The sequence below is a fragment of the Sminthopsis crassicaudata genome, chromosome 3, assembly GCF_048593235.1.
Source record: "Sminthopsis crassicaudata isolate SCR6 chromosome 3, ASM4859323v1, whole genome shotgun sequence".
NCBI lineage: Eukaryota > Metazoa > Chordata > Mammalia > Dasyuromorphia > Dasyuridae > Sminthopsis > Sminthopsis crassicaudata.
This window is the reverse complement of record NC_133619.1, coordinates 411977543-411999873: the sequence shown is the minus strand read 5'-3', so window position 1 is coordinate 411999873 and position 22331 is coordinate 411977543.

Genomic DNA, 22331 nt, shown 5'->3' with positions numbered 1-22331 from the left:
GAAGCTCAGGGATATTAAATAACTTACTTAAGACTATATGAGTAATGAAAGTCAGAAGCAGAATTTGAACACAAGTCCTTTGACTCTAGTGACAGCACTGTTTTCACGTATTCATTGTTTTATTCTAGTATTAATGCAGAATAAACATCAAAGGGAGAGGTTAAGCTAAGTACAAGAAAAACACATTTTACTAATGATTAGGATAATATAAAGAAAAAATGCTTGAATAAATATAAAATATCTTTGGAAAACTTAGTCATATTTAAAAGTAAGTGACTTAAATATTTAAACATTTATTATTCTCAATAATTTATATTTTAGAACATTTATATAATATTTCCATTTTATTTAACTTAATACTATGTTTAGTAATTCTATTTTTGTGGTCAAGTCTTTAGTCAAGTGAAATTATTCTATAGGAGTACAATAACATTGGATATAATGTGAAAAAATAGATGAATAAATGGAAGAAAATCATATTTGATCCATTAGGGACCCACAGAAATAGCAAGTGTCATCAGTCTTCTTATAGACCCATTTTGATACCTAAATTGCTTTGTGAAAATTATGAGCAGTGAATTGTGTAACTTTAGTGTCAGTGCTGAGTAGTTCCTGGAAGCCTTGGGAGATATTTTCTATTCGAGGTGGTAAGCCACTCAAAAGGGAGGAGACTGATGAGAAATACTGAATATTACGAGTAGCATTATACCTGAGAGCTCAGGAAGTTTTCAGAGAAGGAGCATAATAATACATATGGTATTAAGGGGCTTCTGCCAAAGATCCTGGGAAGTATGAACTCCCTTATGGTCAATCAAAGAAGCCCTCAATTGAAAGACCAAGTGATCCCAGACTGCCTGCAAAGCATTCTCCAATGCCCCTGGGAGCAACTTTTCAAAAATGCATCTCAGAACTATCCTGTAATATGTATTCCTTCCTATGCAGCTGGTCACAGAGACAAGCAATATATTTTTATGCCAAGTGATTTGTATCCTATTAGAGAATAAATGTTAAAATGCTTTGAATAGTTAAAAGCACTATGCAAATATAAGGTATTGCTGCTATCATTATTACAGACAGATGATGCAAATTATGGGAATCATAATTAACCCTCCCTAATAACCCCCTGAAAAATAAGGATGCCCTCCTGCTGAGAGGTGATAAGCTCTGCCAATCAAAAGCACAGCTTCATTTTGCTCAGGGTTTGAGCTGTAGAACAAAAATCCTCTTCTCTGGGAAATCAGCAAGCAAAGCAGCATTAAATCTTTCCATTTGCTTTATATTTATGCTAACATTTTATTATTAAAACTAAGAATCTATGCTACTATTACTTTATGGAATTGATATGACCCCTGAAAGTAATGCCAGTCCAGTGCAAACTGAAAACTATGGGACCTAGGTCAAATCTTTTATCTATCCTTTTGAATAACCTATGTTTGGAGAGGCTCATTACCTATAAATGTAAACCACCAGGCCATAAGTTACTATGGCCACAGCAATATCTCATGAAGCTATATAACTAAAGTAAAAGGAGGCTGTGATATGTATCTGAAGCTTTGAATATTTGAAATATTGAAGAAGGAATAGGGCAGCATGCTAAATCACAAAACAATCCTTTGAAACTACATCCATACCCCTGTTCTCATAAATGTCTCACAGATTTTTATCTCTCAAATTCATGTCTTTGTCACAAGAAAAGACTAGCTTTGTTTTTTTCCCTTTTCTTTCCCTATTTAAGCTTATGATTAATCTTTGCCAGCTGTTGAAGATTATCTCCATGCTTTCATCCTTGAATACTTTTTAACTAATAGGTTGTCTGCCCATTGTGGTTAATACTCATTTATTCACTGCTCATATTATGATAAGAAGAAATAAGGATGCATGCAAATAACCCTTTCTGTTCTATTCACTATATTTTTTTTTATTCTTTGTGCAGTGAATTCTTAATTTACACATAATAATGGAATCAGTTTTCATGTACAATATGTTTCAAAGTATAGGAAACACTTTCCTTCACAATGCCATTTGATTCAAAATCAAATGGTATAAATATCGCTTAAGAGCTTACTACTGTGTGCTAAATATTTTAGATAAAATGTGATATCTGTCCTCATGGCACCTAACATCTAGTAAAGGATATAATTAATTACAGATCATGAGAATTATGACAATAGCATTAGGGTGGCTCATGGAGTTATATAACAAAGGAAAGGTTATTATTGATAATCGTGACAAAAGATGAGTAAGAACACAAGATGCTACTATCATGAAAAAAGTATGCATAAGGTTTTGCCATAGGGATCTGTGTGAATAAAATCATAAGGGTGGAAGAGCTCAAGGTTCATGTGGAGGGTATTGAGCACCCTAGTTTGGCTATATCATAATGTAGATGAAGGTAAATAGCATGGGATGGAATTGAAAAGGTAAGGTGTTATATGTTGTCAGATTGTGAGGACCTGAAATGCCAGGAAAATACATAAAAATGTTTTGAGCAAAAAAGTGCTATAATTAGATCTATACATAAATAAGATAATTCTAACATTAATATAAGGGATGAAATGAAAGAGAAGTGGAGAAGAAGGAATGAGGGTGAGGATTTAGAGGCATCTAGTATATACAACATTTTTTAGGAATCATAGCAGGGAAGGAAAAAAATGGAATAGTATCTGCATGGCACAAGCTAATTTTTTTCTTTTTTCTGAGGATTAGAGAAGAGAATTTGGTAAAGTGATCAACAAATAGTGGAAACTAGTGTGAGTTAAGAGAAATTTTTTATTCCAAACAATTTCACAAGCATAGCTATGGCTTATATTGGGTATTCCCAATCCTCATTTTTATTTTTTAATCAATTAAATTATTTTTAATATATAATGCTTTATGAATCATATTGGGAGAGAAAAATCAGAAGAAAAAGAAAAAAATCACAGGAGAGAAAAAAAGAACAAAAAAAAATAAGTGAATAAAGATGTGTTGATTTACATTCAGTTTTCATAATTCTTCTTCTGGATGCAGATGACATTTTCTATCCAAAGACTTTTGAGATTGCCTTGGAGCACTGAATCAGTGAGAAGCAAGTTTTTCATAGTTGATCATCACATATTTTGCTGTTATTGTGTATAATAGATTTCTGGTTCTGCTTGTTTCACTCAGTATCAACTCATGTAAATATTTTCAGGCCTCTCTAAAATCAGCTTGTCCATTAATTTTTTAGAACAATAATATTAGATGACCTTCATATGCCACAACTTATTTAGCCATTCCCCAATTGATGGGCATGTATTCATTTTCCTATTCTTTGCTACCACAAAAAAATGCTGCTACAAACAATTTTGCACATGGAGGTCCTTTTCCCTCCTTTATGATTTCCTTGGGATACAGACCCAATAATGGCACTGCTGGGTCAAAAGGTATGCATAGTTTTATACATTTTGCTCTCCAAAATGGTTGAATCATTTCACAATTCCACAATAGTGCATTAGTGTTCCAATTTTTCCACATTCCTCCCACCATTTATCATTATCTTTTCCTGTCACTTTAGCCAATCTGAGAGGTGTGAGATGGTGCTTAAGAGTTGTTTTAATTTGCATTTCTCTAATCAATAGTGATTTAGAGCATTTTTATAGGATTGTAGAGGGCATGAATTTCTGAAAATTGTCTATTTATATTGTTTAACCATTTATCAATAATAGAATGATTTGTATTTTTATATTGAGGTGGTTCTTTATGTATTTTAGAAATGAGGGCTTATCACAAACACTGGCTGTAAATATTTTTCCCCAGTTTTGTACTTCCATTTTAATCTTGTTGTTTAATCTTGGTTTTGTTTTTGCAAAATCTTTTAAATTCTGTGTAATCAAAATTACTCATTTTGCCTTTCATTGCTTTCTAGTTCTTCTTTGATGATAAATTCTTCCCTTCTCCAAAGGTAATTTATTCCTTGCTGTCCTAATTTGCTTATGCTATCATCCTTTATGCCCAAATCATATAGCCATTTTGGTATGGACCTTATTTTGGTATATATTGTGAGATGTAGGTCTATGCTGAGTTTCTGACATTATTTTCCAGTTTTTCCAGTAATTTTTCTCAAATAGTGAGTTCTTATCTTGGAAACTAGAGTTTTAGGATCCAATTTTCATTTTTATACACCTATACACATAAAGTATGAAGAGCAATATTACCTGTACTTTAAATAATAGGAAGTTGATGCTTAGAACAGAAAAAAAACAACAAAAGATCTGCCCAGGGTCACCTGGGTTACAACTCACATCTTTTTGATTGCAGATGTGCTTTCTACTGAATTGTGAGACCCACCAAATGCAAAAAAAAAAAAAAAAAAATCCACATGTTTTCATCCTAGGTATCAAGAGAAAAGCAGTGGGTTTTGGACCTGTGAAGGTACTGATTATATAAGCTAACTAGTATGGCAGTCACATAGTAAGGACTTCCCATGACTTCTGTCACTTCATTTACTTTGTGAAATACCTTGTACAGATACATTATGATGAGTTAATTAGGGAGGGCTGCCTGTTGATATAGAGATAAAGACCACAACTAAGGTTATTACTTTGCCCTAATTTAGCTGGCCTCAATGGGGAAGAAAACACTGATGAGTAATATTATCTGACTAAAAATATTAAAAACAAATAAACAAAAACCTTCTGTGTGACATATAGCTTTGGATTCATTCAGAAAAAGAGTCTTGTTCTAACTGTAAACTTTAAATTCTTATACTCATTAGACTCACCATGCATTATAAAACCAGGCAGCTGGAGTTAATAAGAAAGATGGCTAAAGGTGCTTCCACATTTATTAAGTATGTACTATATGCTAGGCCTTATACAAGTGCTCAGGATGCAAAGAAAGTTTAAAAAAGTATAAAACAAAACAAACAATAACAACAAAAAACAAAAAGCAGTTCTTGACCTCAAGGAGATAGGTTAATGGAGGAGATAGCATGTAAACTATGTATATACAAGATATTTGTAGGTGTTAAAATTTAAAGATTAGGAAAAGCTAACACTAGAAGGAAATCAGGGAATCCAGGAAGCCAAGATGAAGAGGCAGAACATTTTAGACAGTAGAAAATAATTGCTAAACATATTTGAAACCAATTGATGGAGTGTCAGAGTACATGTTTGAAAGTAAGGTGCTGGGATTTGTCCAGAATTTTCCTAATTCAACTTCTTTAATGCAGCTTTGTAGTTTGGAAGGATAAAAGGTCAGAGTCATGTGTAGTCAGATTTGAGACCACTTGAGTTGCTGATGATTGATTGACCAAACTCTTTTCAAGGTAAAGATGATGAAAGCCTTGTCCATAGAAGTCAAATACTAGTGTATCCTTATTGCATATTTTTGCTTAAGTTAGGGCAAAGTAACTTTCTCTTCTTTTAAATAAAAATCCATTGGTTTCCAGATGCCTTATTTCATTCCAACATACAACATGAACTAAAAGAGGCTGGTGTTACAGTCACAATTACAACTAAGAGTCTACAAGTAAGCTCAGAGAATTTTATATTTGAGTCTGGATGTCATAGGAAGCTAATAGAGCTTACAGTTTCCTAAGTAATATGTCAGAGGAAGTACTTGAATCCAAATCTTTTTGACTCCAGAGCCAATCCACTATCCACTATGCATCATTCGTTGCCTGTCAGAAGCATAATTGGTTCATATTAAAGGTTACCAAATAGTGTTCACTTTAATAATGAGCAGGTGTACATTTGTGTTTGTGTATATGTGTGAATGTGTGTATATGCCTCTGTGTCCAGACAAACAGTTAAAGACAGAGAGAAACAGGGAAAAAATATTTTTAATATAAAATTAGGCAAGCTTTGCCTATGTTCCTGATCTTTTGTCATGGGAAAGCTGCCAACAAGGCCATTTTTTTTTCTGTCTCCCTTTATTCAAGGGACAGCTGGCTGTTGGATGAACCACTCCTGTCTAGTTCCTCATCATCCTCTACAATACTTTCATAAAATCACTGGTGGATCAGAGAGGAGTTTGCCAGAGTACCAGTTTGACAGATGCTTGCCTTTTTCAAGGTGAATCACTTTTATTAAAACATATTGTGAGAGGTATTTTACCCTTAAAGGCTGACATTTTTAGAGGTCAGAATAGCACTTCACTGGCTAAAAATAACATTAGGCAGTGACTCTGACCCAGTAAGAAACATCTGCCATTGCGCATGGAGGAAAAAGTAAGTGTAATCCTTTTCATTTGAAGATTTCATTCTCTTTTTCTGTTTTATGATCAAAAGCGCTAAGCACCTTACATGTCCAATAAATGCAACAATGCTTCATTGTCATACTTCAAATTACAAACCTTGTATCATTCGATTTCAAACCTTCCCAAGCAGCTGCTCAACACATCATTACTTTTCCTTCCCTAAAGGGACACTAGAGAGATTTGATAATGAAGTGCAGACATATTTTGAAATATTATCATACAACAAAGTTATAGAAAAAATCATAAGCTTAGGCTAAGCTAAAGAAACATGGGAATGATGAATGAATGACTGGTTTGGGGACAATGGCAGTACCTACCTGTCGTTTTAAAATAATAATCAAATTGGTATACTATATACTATATAGTCTTAAGTGGAATTTTATATTGTCTCAAAAAACTCATTTATAGAATAACTTGTTTGAATGAACAAAACAACATTTTTATCACTAAATACACTCTTTATCACACATGCACACGATAAGCTTTTTCTTTTTCTTTTTTAGTAATAGTAAAAACAAAATCTGAGAATAATAATCACAACATTTCCTCATCTATAAAATAGGGATGATAATAGTACCTACATCACAGAATTGTTTTGAAGATCAAATAAGTTAAGTGTAAAAGTACTTAGCATGGTGCCAAGGACATAATTAAAGTTATGTGAATGCTAACTATTACTGTTGTTGTTAGTTATTTATAATAGCAATAACAATTATATAGTGTTTAAGATCAGCATCACTTTTTACAAATATTATCTGGTATTTGTTCTTGTGACAACTCTGCAAATGATGTGTTATTATTATCCTGATTTTACAGGTGAAAAAATTGAGGTAGTAAAGAGCAAATGACTTTCCACCTTTATAGATCAAGTAAATATCTAAGGCTAGGACTGGATTCTAGTCTTTGTGACTTCAGGTCTGGTGTTCTAACCACTGTACCTACTTAGCTGCCTGGTTGCTTAACATTTCCATAATGTTTAATATGAAATGTAAAGTAATATGAGGAGAGAACTGTCCTCAGCTTCATGAAAATCTGGGTTCAAATCCTGCCTCAAATACAATAGTAGAGCAATCTCCAACAAGCAACATCTCCTCATAGCTTTAATTAGAAATATATATTTTATAAGCAATCTTCTTAGATGATAAACTATAACAAAGGTGTCTGTCTTTGTTCATAGAGGAACTTGGGAGCTTCAGCTACCAATAAAATCACAAGATGATGTCATTTCTCCTTTTATATGCTTTTCTTCATATATTCCCAGAATAATCCTGGGAAATATTATATAATCTATTTCCCATTTTACAGATGAGAAAAATGAGAATTAGAGTCTGAAAATTTTTATTTAAGGTTACAAAATAAGTGGTGAAACAACCAGTACTTCTGATTCTAAATCCTGTGTTTATTTATTTATTTATGTATTTTTGTTGTTGTTTTGTTTTGTTTGTTTGTTTTAATATAACTTGCAGCTTCTACTAAAACCAGATATATTCTTTCTTGGTTAAGAAAAAAAAAAAAAAAAACCTCTTGTGTTCTCACTCAGGATGGATATTTATAATCATTCTTCAGATAAATAAGGGAAGAAAAGAATCTTAGAAAAATATGTGAATGCAAAAATACATTTATTTAGAGTTACACAAATTTCGGGGAAGTGGCAAATAGAATGCATTAAGATCAGTATTATATGTGTCACATGAATCTAAAGTTGACAGAAATTGTTGTTTGAGTTATTTGGAGAGACAAAGGATCTAAGATGGTATGATGCTGACATAGATTGGATTTAGTTATATTTATTTTAGTACTGCCCTCTCTATGGGCTGAGAAAATGAAGTCCAAATTCTTATCTAAATTCTGTCTACCTGTTCTAGCCCACAACATTTTTTGGGCCTCTATCTCCATAATACTTCTTATAAGGAACTCATTATCCTCTCTTCCCAATGATAAATATAGAAGATAAACAACCTCTAAGTTCTCCTGAAATGTTAACTAAACATAGATCCAGAGGATCTATACTAAAATCCTAGCTATTCAATCCATTGAATCCCATCTTCACATTTGAGAATGAAGCACACTGGATTGAAGGATGGTGCTGAAACCTCAAGTTAACAGCTCTCCCCATCCTAATGTTGCTGATACTCCTTTTATGTTTCTCAACAATTCTTCTTGGCAATGGCCAATCCTTGCACCAGATTTTAGCAGCTATCCTTATAAAGTATAGCTCTAAGCAGTAACTTGTAGCTTAAATTCTTGCTTAAACCCAAACTGTATACATGGTTGATCAATTGTATTTTGTGCACTGCCTCAGCAGGACTTCACAAAACAGGGTTCTTATAAGCCCACTAGTGGCAATTACAGAAATGCACAAATCTTTCAAGAACAGGACTTTTTTTTTTAATTTTTTATTATATATATATTTTTTATAATATTATCCCTTGTATTCATTTTTCCAAATTATCCCCTCACTCCCTCTACTCCCTCCCCCCGATGACAGGCAATCCCATAATTTTACATGTGTTACAATACAACCTAGATACAATATATGTGTGTAAATACCATTTTCTTGTTGCACAATAAGCATTAGATTCCGAAGGTACACGTAACCTGGGCAGACAGATATTAGTGCTAGCAATTTACATTCACTTCCCAGTGTTTCTTCTCTGGGTGTAGCTACCTCTGTCCATCATTGATCAACTGGCAGTGAGTTGGCTCTTCTTTATGTTGAAGATTTCCACTACCATCAGAATATATCCTCATACAGTATTGTTGTTGAAGTGTACAGTGATCTTCTGGTTCTGCTCATTTCACTCAGCATCAGTTGATGTAAGTCTCTCCAGGCCTCTCTGTATTCCTCCTGCTGGTCATTTCTTACAGAGCAATAATATTCCATAACCTTTATATACCATAATTTACCCAACCATTCTCCAACTGATGGACATCCATTCATCTTCCAGTTTCTAGCTACAACAAAAAGAGCTTCCACAAACATTTTGGCACATATAGGTCTCTTTCTGCTCTTTAGTATTTCTTTGGGATATAAGCCCAGTAGTAGTACTGTTGGGTCAAAGGGTATGCACAGTTTGATAACTTTTTGAGCCTAGTTCCAAATTGCTCTCCAGAATGGCTGGATTCTTTCACAACTCCACCAGCAATGTATTAGTGTCCCAGTTTTCCCACATCCCCTCCAACATTCATCATTATTTGTTCCTGTCATCTTAGCCAATCTGACAGGTGTGTAGTGGTATCTCAGAGTTGTCTTAATTTGCATTTCTCTGATCAGTAGTGATTTGGAACACTCTTTCATATGAGTGGATATAGTTTCAATTTCTTCATCTGAGAATTGTCTGTTCATATCCTTTGACCATTTATCAATTGGAGAATGGTTCGGTTTCTTATAAATCACAGTCAGTTCTCTATATATTTTGGAAATGAGACCTTTGTCAGAACCTTTGCTTTTAAAAATATTTTCCCAATTTGTTACTTCCCTTCTAATCTTGTTTGCATTAGTATTGTTGGTACAGAAACTTTTTAGTTTGATGTAATCAAAATCTTCTATTTTGTGATCAATAATGATCTCTAGTTCTTCTCTGGTCATAAATTCCTTCCTCCTCCACAAGTCTGAGAGGTAGACTATTCTCTGTTCCTCTAATCTATTTATGATCTCATTCTTTATGCCTAAATCATGGACCCATTTTGATCTTATCTTGATATATGGTGTTAAGTGTGGATCCATATCTAATTTCTGCCATACTAATTTCCAGTTTTCCCAACAGTTTTTTCCAAATAATGAATTTTTATCCCTAATGTTGGTATCTTTAGGTTTGTCAAAGATTAAGAACAGGACTTTTTTGAAAGTCATTGACAAAGGGATTAGACTAAATCAGAATAAAATAGAGTAAGGAATTTTTTTGCTAACTGAAAATATTTATTACAATGATTGTGTTTTTCCTGGTGCAAAGGAAAATTATTAATTGAAAACATAATTAAAATAAAGTAATAGTTCCATATTCCTGGCCAGCCTTCTGGCATATATTGAGGCAGAATACAAATACATAAATGTTCCCCTTCTCTGTGGAAGAATTCTGATAATTGCCTTTTTTCTTTTCCCTTCAGCTAGAACAATGGGCATGTGGTTTATTTGTTTGTTTTGGGGGATAGTTAGAAAGAATTGAGTTCAAATACAACTTCAGATTGTTCTGAGCCAGTCATTAAGCCTCAGTTTGCTTCAGTTCCCTCAATTTACATTTCCTCAAATAATGGCATGATTGTTATAAGCTTTAAAGGTAACATAAAACACTTAGCTTTGTTCCTAGAACACAGTAGGTTTTTAATAAATGTGTTTCCTTCCTTCCTTTTTTCCTTCCTTCCTTTTTTCCTTCCTTCCTTTTTTCCTTCCTTCCTTTCTTCCTTCCTTCCTTCCTTCCTTCCTTCCTTCCTTCCTTCCTTCCTTCCTTCCTTCCTTCCTTCCTTCCTTTTTTCCTTCCTTCCTTCTTTCCTTCCTTCCTTCCTTCTTTCCTTCCTTCCTTCCTTCATCCCTCCCTTCCTTTCTTCCTTCCTTCCTTTCTTCCTTTTTTCTTATCTCTTTTCTTCCTTCTCCTGAGACTATTCAAATTAATTTATATAAGGCCCTTGACAACAGTTCCAAGTTCGTTTTTCATTACCCCTCTATAAATCATAGAACATATATTTTATTGAGATTCTGGAAAACCCTAAATATTCATACATCTTCAAGGATGGCAATCACAATCCTATGTATATAGGAACTAAAGCATAAAATTACAACTTTCATTAGTCACTTAAATTATATTGTTTAATGTATATGACCAAAATGAACAATCCCCAAATTCTGTTAGAATAAATTGTATAAACATGGATTTCCTTTTTTTTTTTTTTTTCTCCTTTTCCTTCTCCCTAACAGATGGCAAAGAAAAAAAGAACAGTAATTTGTGCTTCTGCTTTTAATATTAGAATGCATTGTATTTTCACAAGGGACTAGAGGCACATTTGCGCACATGCACACAACACACACACACACACACACACACAAATGTTATTTTGGGGGAAAAAAAATCTATTGAATTTGTTAAATAAGCAGCAACTAGAAACCTTGAAAACACTGATTTCTTGTTGTTTTCTGTTAATTCAATTTACTTACTATTACTATTCAGCTTATATTATTTAATAAATATAGGCACTTTTATCTTCCTATTTCTAGAATGTTTGGCTTTAAAAGTGCAAGTGACAAGAACGTTTTTAAATATTTCAAATTTAAGGATTCATATTAGAATTAGAAAATTTCAAAATTTTCTGATACCTCAGCAGTTATCTACTTTCAAGATAATTTTAACACATACTAAAGCATAACAAAGTGGCTCTTTCCTTGAAGATCTCCAGTAGGGAATGATCTGCTGTTGCTTTCCATCCCTGTTCCCCAATAACAATAACTATAGCAGCACCAGCAAATTTCACTTTTGAATTGCTATAATTAATTTTTGGTAGCTTTTCTTCACATCAGACTTAGAGTCTCCTACATGCCATTGCTCCTTTCAAACCCCCACCTCTACACCTGCAACAACATAGTTCCAGGAAAAACAAAAGTTGAAATCCTCTTCCACACAAATGCCCTTCAAATACTAAAAGACAGCTAATCATATTTGCAGAGTCCCAGCCAACCTTCTCTTCTCTAGGCAAAACAACTCCAATTTCTTCAAATAATCTTCATACCATCTGGGCTTGATGTCCTTCAACATTCTAGTTGCTTTCCTTTGGAACATTCTTCAAGTTATGATTATTCCTCCTAAACAGTGCTGAGCAGAATTGTGTACATGATTAACAGTAATAAATGCTAACATTTACATAGTGTTTTCAGGCTTAAAAGAGGTTTTACAAATATTATCTCATTTTATCCTCAAAACACCCCTGGGAGTTTGGTGCTAATATTATCTCTATTTTGCAGATGAGGATACTGAGATAGAAAAAAAGTAGAGGATCAAACAGTTTATGAGTATCTGAGATTGGTTTTGGACTCAGGTTATCCTGACTCCAAGTCTAGCATTCTATTTAATAGTACCTAGTTAATTAATTGCTGGCATATATGTAGCTTTTTAAGAATTATAAAGAATTTTAGAACAGTGCTCAAAGAAGAATTATAAAGCATTTTAAATTTGTCATCTTCTGTGATCCTTACAACAGCCCTATAAAGTAAAGACTATTGCTATTCTCCTTTTATAACTGGGAAACTGAAGGTGAGAAAAGTTAAATGACTTGCCCAGTCACACAGATGAATATATGAATAACAATTGCCTGCTCTGTCAATGTGCCTGGCATTATGAAGGGTACAAAATGAGAAGATAACTCCTAGTCTATAGAAACTAAAAAGACAAAGCTAACAACATATACAAAATAAAGAGAGAACAGGAAACAACAAAAAATAAATTATATATATTGCAATAATATGTGTAAAAGTAATATAAAGAAAAGAGAGATAGAGAGGAAAGGTTAGAAAAGTTTCAAATTGAATGTGGGATTTGAGCTAGATCATGAAGGCCTGTTAGAAAGTAAATAGATGATAGGGGAATGGTGGTATATTGGGAGGATGGCTTCCTTTGAAGATAGAAATAAGAAGGTACTTATGTAGCAAGGAAGATGATTGAAGCAAGGTTTTTTCTTTTTTCTTGATTCTCTGCTCATCAAAATGCTTATATATGATGAAAAGAGGCAATTTGTGCAGTGGAAAGAATATTGTGCTTAAAATCAGAGAATGTGAGTTCTAATTTTTCCTGTACCACTGACTATTTGATTTGAGACAACCAATGAAACCTTTCTGATGCTGTTTCCTTGACCATAACATTGGGGATTTAGGTTAGATAGATGGTCTCTAAGGATCCCATCCAACTCTAGTTCTCTGACCATGTAATATACTTTGTTGATAAAAATAATTTTCATTATGATTTATCATGTTTTGACAAGGAAAATGTGAGGTAGAGGCCATGGTTACAATAATGACTTTTCCATATATTTGTTCTAGTGTATGTGGATAGACAGATTTATGATCTGTCTTTTTTCTGTTTTAGTTATATGTTCAGCACTTATCACAGTGCCTGGCAGTAGGAGCTTAATATTATTGATTGATTGGTCTAATCATGCATAGCTAATTGGGGCCAATAGAAAATGATTGGCTATTGTTTTATATATTCTTGTAAGTTCACAGATTTCTTATAGATGGAAGATATTTGGGAAATGCTGTCATATTTCTTTGAAAGAAAATGTTATCCACTAGAAAGCATTATAGAATTTTAACATGTTATTCCTAAAATTGAAACCAAAACAAATCAATTAAAATATTTTTATTCTCTGTGTTTTTCATTGATCTAATTTCCCTTTCAGTAAATCCATTACAGATATAGTAACACTAAGGCCTTGCCTATTTTAGGAAGATCTAGTGAATGTAAATATAATACATGGTTTGGGAGAAAGAATTAGCTTCATCAATTTTCTTTTTAGTATATACAGATAGAATATAACTTTCTTTCCCATGTAAATTACCATTTTGATTAATATGTCATATTAAAATTCTTATACAGTTAATGAAAATTATTAGATGTTTTATAGTTCAAATTTATTAGCTATCAAATTTATGCCAAGAAGTTAACATTGTCTAAATGAATTACTGGAGCATTTAGAAGAAAAAGGAAAGTGATTTGTTATGTTTTATTAAATTACTTGCCATCAAGGGAGGGGGTGAGAGGAAGGGAAGGAAAAAAAAATTCTGAACATAAGGTTTTGCAAAGGTGAATGTTGAAAATTATCTATGCATATATTTTGAAAATAAACAGCTTTAATAAAAAAAGAAATAAAAATAATTTGTAGTTCCAAAATTTATTTTCTGTTTCCAAAGTTAGAAGAGACTTCATAATACATCCAGTTCAAATCCTTCATTTTAAAAGTGAGTAAATTTCAACTCAGAATGATTAAGAAATTTACCTTAAAAGATAAGAGATAAAAGATAAGTAATTTGTTAGTTGGAAGCAGAATCTGACACAGTACTCAAGCTTTCTAATTTGTAGTATAAACCTCATTCCATTATTCTTCATGCTTGTTGTTCATCCTTTGTTTTCAAAGGGGATCAGCAGCATCACAAGGTGATGTATTGACATACATGTGAATTAGATTTAAATGAAGAACTAAGTTGACAGCCTCAATGTATTTTCCTGAATCAATTAAGCCCAATGGGTTAACAAAAAAATTGAGAATGGCCAAGCATGAAGTGGATGACCTTGGCTCATGGCAGACTCTGGCCTGTTTCAACTACATTGAAACAAATTATTCTCATTCACCAATTCGCTCAAAGGAAGTCTTCATATGCTTTAAGTAGACATCCCTTCAATTCACTGATAGGTTTGAGGCCTATAAATTGCCTTCAACTGGGTTTCTTGCATCTACTTACTAGGGTGTGATCTATGCATATTCTACAGCTTTTTGTATCCAAAGTTAAAGGTTGTTGATGGGTGGAAACCAAAGTTGGATGAGCAGAAAAGGCCTAAGTAAACCCTCATTCTGGAGGGATTAGCTGTCCCTGAACAATTCATATAGTTTGCTTTATTGCTTCCTTATGATTTTGTACCACCCTCCATGACATCAGTCCAATGCACTTGCACATTATACTATCAGTGCCCTAATGTCATGGTCCTCTTTAAGAATGAAGGATAAATGAGAAAAACAACAATCATAGCTTGTGAATGAGCAAAAGATGGCACTTGAATTCTCGCCAGAAGGTTCAGTTGGTTTTGAGTGGAAGTTGTTGAGGCTTTGATCCCTCTTTGAATCTTAATGTTTTTTCTGATGTTACAGCCAATTTCCTAATACAAATTTGGATAAATTACACAGCTGGGAAATTACTAAAAATGAATTTCTCTCCTTTTCTTAAGTTAATTTCAATAAATATTTATATGTTCTAGATATATTAAGATAAAGAAAAAATAATCCCTGTCTTCATGGGACTCATGTCCTAATTTAAGGAAAAACAAAATATATATTAATAAGATGCTACTGTAATGTAGATTACTTTTCCTCTTATTATAGTACTCAGGGACATTCATATTGCAATTATTACTTATCTTAAAGTCTACCTTATCATTAACTTCACCTGACCAAAATCTTCCCCATGAGATATGGAAATTTACTTTTGAAATGTAAATAATTCTTTATATAAGAAACCAGAGGAAAAAAATCACAACTTTTCTTGACTCCTTGACAACATGTAAATTCTCCTTTTAAATCATCCTATTGTGACTCCACAGAATGTAGCTTAATCTTCAACTTGACTTAATTTAATTAGAATTTGTTTGAAGCTTGTTTTTTTAAGGAATATATATGAGATTATGACTGCTTAACTTTAAATTTTATGTCATTGAAGGAAATGTAGGATTGTTGGATTATCTATCTTTTTATTTTCTATAGACTAAAAGGGATGAACAAGATTGTGATATGCAAATTAATTATTTATCTGTCACTCTAAGTAATTTTGCTTATAAAAAGTCTTGTCAGAATTCTCATAATTATTCAGGTTTTCTCTGACTTCTGAAACTATACTTGAGTATAAAAATGAAACCTAAGTTTTTAATCCCCGAATTTCTACATTTTGGCAGTTACCTACCACATGAATTTAGAGAGAAGATATTTCTTCTATAAAATGACAGAGAGAGAGAGAGAGAGAGAGAGAGAGAGAGAGAGAGAGAGAGAGAGAGAGAGAGAGAGATGGAGACAGACACACAGAAACAGAGATTTACAGCTATAGACATATAAACATATACATACATATATATACATATATATGATATTCATGTACTTATGTAAACACATATATAGACATATCATATCTACCTATCCATATATAGATATATACATGTCTCTCCAGATCTATATATCTAATATAGATATCCATGTAGTGGGAAGAACACAAATAATCATATCAGAAAAGAATTCAGAAAAAAAACTAATTTTTACGGGGAGCAAGGGATTTCTATTAAAGAGTAAAATATATATTTTTAAATGAGCTGAATATTTAAAAGCAATTTTATTATTTAGTACATCATTATTAGTAGTAATGCTTGAATGTCAAAAAAATTAAAATAAAAAATAAAAAACATATTCCCAAGTGGTCATTTGGATTCATTTGTGAAATGTTGTTTAACCATATTACTTAGTGAAATGTTGTTTCATATATTTTGAAATTTAAGCAGAATAAAATTTAAGTTTTTTCCTTCTGAAAATTTACTTCTATTACTTTTATACATGAGTACTTAATTTTTGTTCCATTAACCTCTTGAATCATAATTATTTATGCACAGGTAGTATCCTTTCCTCATAAGAAAGGCAGGTAGATAGTTTTGTAATTTAAAAGATGAGTTCTAATCTTTCTTCAGAAATTTAATAATTATGGAACCCTGGTCAATTCATGTTATCTCTTCTACCTCAGTTTGCTCATCTGTACAGGGAAGATTATAATAGTTTATCTCCAAGGACTATTATGAGAACAAAATGAGATTATGTGTGGCAACCATGCTAGCACCCTGGATATCTTAGAATCTGGGGGAGTCAGGATAAGCAAAAGTCTTTATTCTTGGTCTTTAGGGGTAGAAGTGAAGTGAATGTCTGAGTAGGATCTCCATAACCTCACCTCTTCTTCTCCTGCCCAGAGTGAGTTTGGCTAGTCTCACTGTACCTCCTAGTCCCTCCCACAATTCTCTGTATATACCAAATGATTGGGCCAGCACAGGATAGTGGGAAGGGCAATTTTCTAAGCATATTCTTTTAGAGTATTGCCCAATCAGTAATTAGCCTCAAGTACTTGATTGTCCGACCTCAGTGTATTGACTCAAGAGTTTCAGCCCCTTACAATTATGATTGTAAAGTACTTAGCACAATGCCCCCTTCATACCAAACACAATATTGATGATTGATGCTATTATTATAGCCTGCATCCCAAAGGTCTAAAACAAAATTCTTGCAAATAATAAGTACCTGATGCATGTTTTCTAAAGTGAATGCATAAAAAATTAACTAATTTATGTTCTTTAATGAATTTGTAATGTCATTGATATGTCATCACTTATATTCACTTTGTCCTGTGCAATTTCCCCTCTTGTACTGGTAAATCCACTGCAGGAACTCCATCCAATGTGTGAGACCTTCTAGATCTCCTGAAATCAGGTGAAGATCAATAGAGCACATGAAATGTGTAATTATAATGAAATGCGTAATAAATTCACCAATCCTTTCTTTTCCTAGATGATTAGACTTTTTCCCTATTTGTCATATAACTTTTTGATTCTATGTTTTTTTATTACTTATACTTATATTTCATTGGTAATATGTTTCAACCTAATTAAAAGCACTCTATACCTTTCTGTTGACATTCCCACTTTAATATAAACATACCCATAATGAGCTTTGGGGAAGCTGAATTCCACTTGCTATATTTGCCTGAATGTAGTTATTGCTACTCTATAATTAAAAAAAAAAAATGCTGTCTAAATTACACTGGTTTCTCTGTCTCTTAATCTCCATGCCTTCAAAAGGTAGAGTTAATTAGCTCTTGTTGCTTTGGCAATTCCATAAAAATTTAAAAAATAAAATAAAAACCTCTCTAATTAATATGATTCCTAAGATGAATCATATGATACTCTCTATGTCATAGATCCTTCTTTGAGGTTTTTAAGGCAAAGTTGAATGATATTTATTAATTATATTTTAGTGCAGTTTCAGTTTCACTTATAGGTTGAAATTGATAGCCACTGATCTCTCAGTGGCTCACAAAACTCACAAAATAAGGAATAATGATGGAGTATTGTGATTTGTTTTCTCACAAAGTTCCATAATTTTTTACTACCAGTATTTTTTTGTGATATTCTATGTCCCAGTCATGAAATCTGATACAGGTATCCCTTGTATATTGTGACTTTTCCCATTACAGTTTGATATATTGTGAGATGACATAAGAAATTAAATGGGAATCTAGGGAGTTTTATAGAAGCTGAGATATGCAAAGGACAACAAACAACACAGAAAAAGTTTAGCAATGCATAAAAATAAATAGGATTGCATTATATAAATATATTTTATCTTTTAATACTATAAACAACTCATAAAAGAAAAAAAAATTCAGACTACATCTTTGGTATGAAGGGAGGGCTAAAAATTGTATGTTATTTGCTAGATCAAAGCAGCCCCCTCTTCTGTAAACCTTGCAAAAACTGCAGGAATCAAATAATTGAAATTGAGGGGTTCACCCAAAAGACAGTAGAAAGGCATATGATAGGATTAAGCAGGTTGCTATGTATTGAAAACAAGAGTTTTTGTTTAGTTTTTGTTTTTGTTTGTTATTGTTTTCAATAGAAACTAGATAGAGTATTTTATCATAGAACTATTTTAGTCAAATATAGGGAAGACTAGTCAACTGATACATGCCCCAGGAAAAGGCCTACCATATTGTATAAAATCCCTGTGGTAAATATATGAGATTGTATGGATTAGACTGACATAGGTAGGATAAGCAAAAATGTATTCTTTTTTATGAATCCTATCATTACAGAAATATAAACTGGAATCAAAATATATCCTTGTATTATCAGTGTATTGTTCTAATATAAATTGTTGATTTTATTTTCTTAAACCAGAAACATTCTTTTATACAAAATACCCATATCTTCATATTACAATGTGTTCAAATTAAGAAATTTAATATTCACAAGGTTTGACACATGGACACAGCTTATAAATTTGCCTGAACTAAAATAAACAAAATTTATTGCAACTACAAGATACAAAATAATGATTAAGGAATTTCATGTCTTTATAGACATTTCTGATATTCTAGGCAATGAATCATTTTAGCTTTATGGTCTAGTAATAGTTTTGTGGGGGGAAGGAAAATAATTAAAGCTGAAATCAATGTTATATATATTTTTTACAACTGAAAAATAGTTATTCTCACAGCTATAATTATATGTGATATCTTTACATATAAATGTAAGTACATACAGAGAAGCACAATTATGCTTTTAAATATTTTAAAATAATATATTTTTAAAAGAAAAAGAAAAATGTCAGTGGACAGTTTAAATTTTTTTAAATTATTAATTAAGGAGTCAAGGAAATTAAAAATTTACTTCATAGCTCCTAATAGTTAAATATGAAATCATTGGTAAAGTACAAAATTAATCTTCAATAATAGAATGTGTATGTACAAGGAAGCTTAGAGATCATGGAGTTCAATTTGACAGTTGAAGAAATTGAATGCCAGGAAGGTTATGAATCAATCAAACATGTGCACCTGAGTCTTGAAAGGAATTGGAGGAAGAGAGAGGCTTGTAAGAAATAATTTGTAACAAGTCAAGAAGAGGCAAATACTTATGTTGCATTCACACTGGTTTTTAGTCACCATATTTAAACTCATAGCACATTGACTATACTGTGATTTTTTTGATACATTGCAATAAAAATAGTTTATCGGTTTGTTAAACAAACAAAATAAAATATAATAATCCAATAAAAATAGGATTATCATTTTTGTGATATTTGTATACTTGCAAATATACTCCAATAGAATGCTACTCTGATGTTTTATGATATGAAGGCATACTAGAGTTTGCAAAAGTTATACTTAAGGAGTATGATTTCTGTCAAGATCTCTTAAACTGGAGAGACTTTAAAAGGATAATACTAAGAATTGAAGACTTTGGCTGTCCAGATGTCCATTTCCATATTAATCACTGGCTACTGATTTATTTGATCATAGCAACATTCAAAACCATCTTAATTTTTCATCTGCATTAATGGAAGGAACATTTATATTGAAAATGCCCCTCTTTGAAGTATAAGTTTGAATACATATATATATATTTCACATACAAAATAAACATGTTTTATAATATATAATAACAATAATCATGTTTACATCAAAATACATTCTACACAATATAAATACCAGGTAAAAATAAAATACAGATTCATGAATTGTATATGTTTTATTTATATCTACTGCCATGCATATGCATTCTTTCACTAAGTTTCTATATTTTTAAATATTGTCATCCCATATATTTTATAAAGTATTAATATTCATTATATTATCATCTACATTATTAAAAATATGATATTTATATTGCCACCATAAATGCCTATGGTTGGCTACTCAGTAGATAAAAGATCATTAAAATAAACTTTCACATAGACTTTTTTTCACATATTGAGTGTAGTTACTAAGCTTCAAGCAATGTGTATTACTTAAACATAGAGCAAAGGTTCTTTATTCCAAATAATCATGGCCACTAGACCTTCTTTTCCATTGAGCAAATATTTCTCGGCTCTTGTACATATACACCCTCAGGTAAAATTTAGGAAGAATATTGTTTCTACCATGCCAATTTTAGCTAATCTGAGAGATTTGTGGTGGTCCCTCAGAATTGTCTTAATTTTATGCCATATTTCTTGACCTCATTCACTATAGTGTTCTAGGTAAAACTACTTTTTAAGGCATATTACCACACCATTCCTCTTACCACTGCTCTATCCAATGGACAGAGAACAATCTGTCTGCTATTACAATGTCTATTATCATGTAATAGCAGACATCAGAATGATAGATTCCCTTTTCCTATCCTTTAAAAAATAAATCCATTTTATAGTTAATTAGTATACCAATTTCCTAGAACATGCTCTTTTATATGATCTATGTCTTTTCCCTTTGGTTTGTTCTGTACCCTATAGTTCCTTCAGATTCATAGGAGTTTTGAGACTGACACATCATGACCCCTAAAAACAGTCAAAGTTATATACAAAGAAAAGAGCAGCTGCCAAAGGGACATCCTAAGAGTTCTAGATCATAGCATACAAGCCAGTAGGTTTTGTGAAAGCCTGGTAAAAAGGACTTGCCAGTTTAAAGCACCTTCTTCATTCCAGTTCTATCCTATGATCCATGTACATATATGTGTTACAACAAGCTCATTTAGATATTAACTTATGCCCTCTAATTATTTGCCCACAATGACTAATAGTTTATGGGCAAAGAATATACATTATTCAAGCTATCCACAAATCCAAGAATCAGTTGAGCAGTCATGTGATGGGGTAACAGTACTGTGTACTTAAGGGTAGGATATGGGAGATCAAATACTAGAAATGTGCTCTTAAATTTTGAGAGATGGTTAAAAAGTCTTTTAGTAATGTCACACTCTCAGACCACTCATTTAATATTGAGAGATAAATTTTGCAGGGATGAAGATTTTATATACCTGTTTCCATTGTCATTCTAGTGCAGCAGAATCAGGAGTCAAATAAGGTCTAGCTCATGACCACACTAACATGAAAGCACAGAGAAAGACTAGGGGTCACATGGAAATATCTTAAAAAGTTGACATTCTGATAAGATAGGTTGAATCAGACAAAAAGCTTCAAAACTCCTTGTGTTATATTCCATTACATTCTGACTTCATTGATTTAAATCTTTATTCCTACAAATGGCATAATTCTACAGTCTCATCCACTAAGATTTTGGTACTTTCAAGGAACTCTTATAGATCTCACCCAATATTATACTTCACATGAAGTGGGATATTGATTAGTTCCCCATTCTATTTACTTTCCTCAGCCCTGATGCTGTCACAATCACATATCAATTCCTCTATCATGTATAATAAGTAGGATCCATGATGTAGAGGTTCTTAGAATCCTATTAGGATTTTTAACTACTATAGAAAAAGACAAGCAATATTCACAGACTATGTATTTCCTCTTAAACAACATCAACTTCTACTTTAAATGAATCTTTATTTGATATTGCCATGAAGCTTCCCAATCTTTGGCAAACTAGATAGAAGTGACAATTATTCTGTTTTTGTCTCTAATGGTTACATTAGTATGTAGCTGTCCAATGCTTTTAATTTCAAACTATAAAGTATCTAATTATTTTCCTAAGACATCAATTTCTTCAAAACACACAAGATATTATAAAACTAAATAAATATATTTCTTTTCAAATAACTAGAAGACAAATAAAATATGGCATTATTCATAAAATACATTTGCACAGAAAATTTGGTATGATATATCTCCCAGAG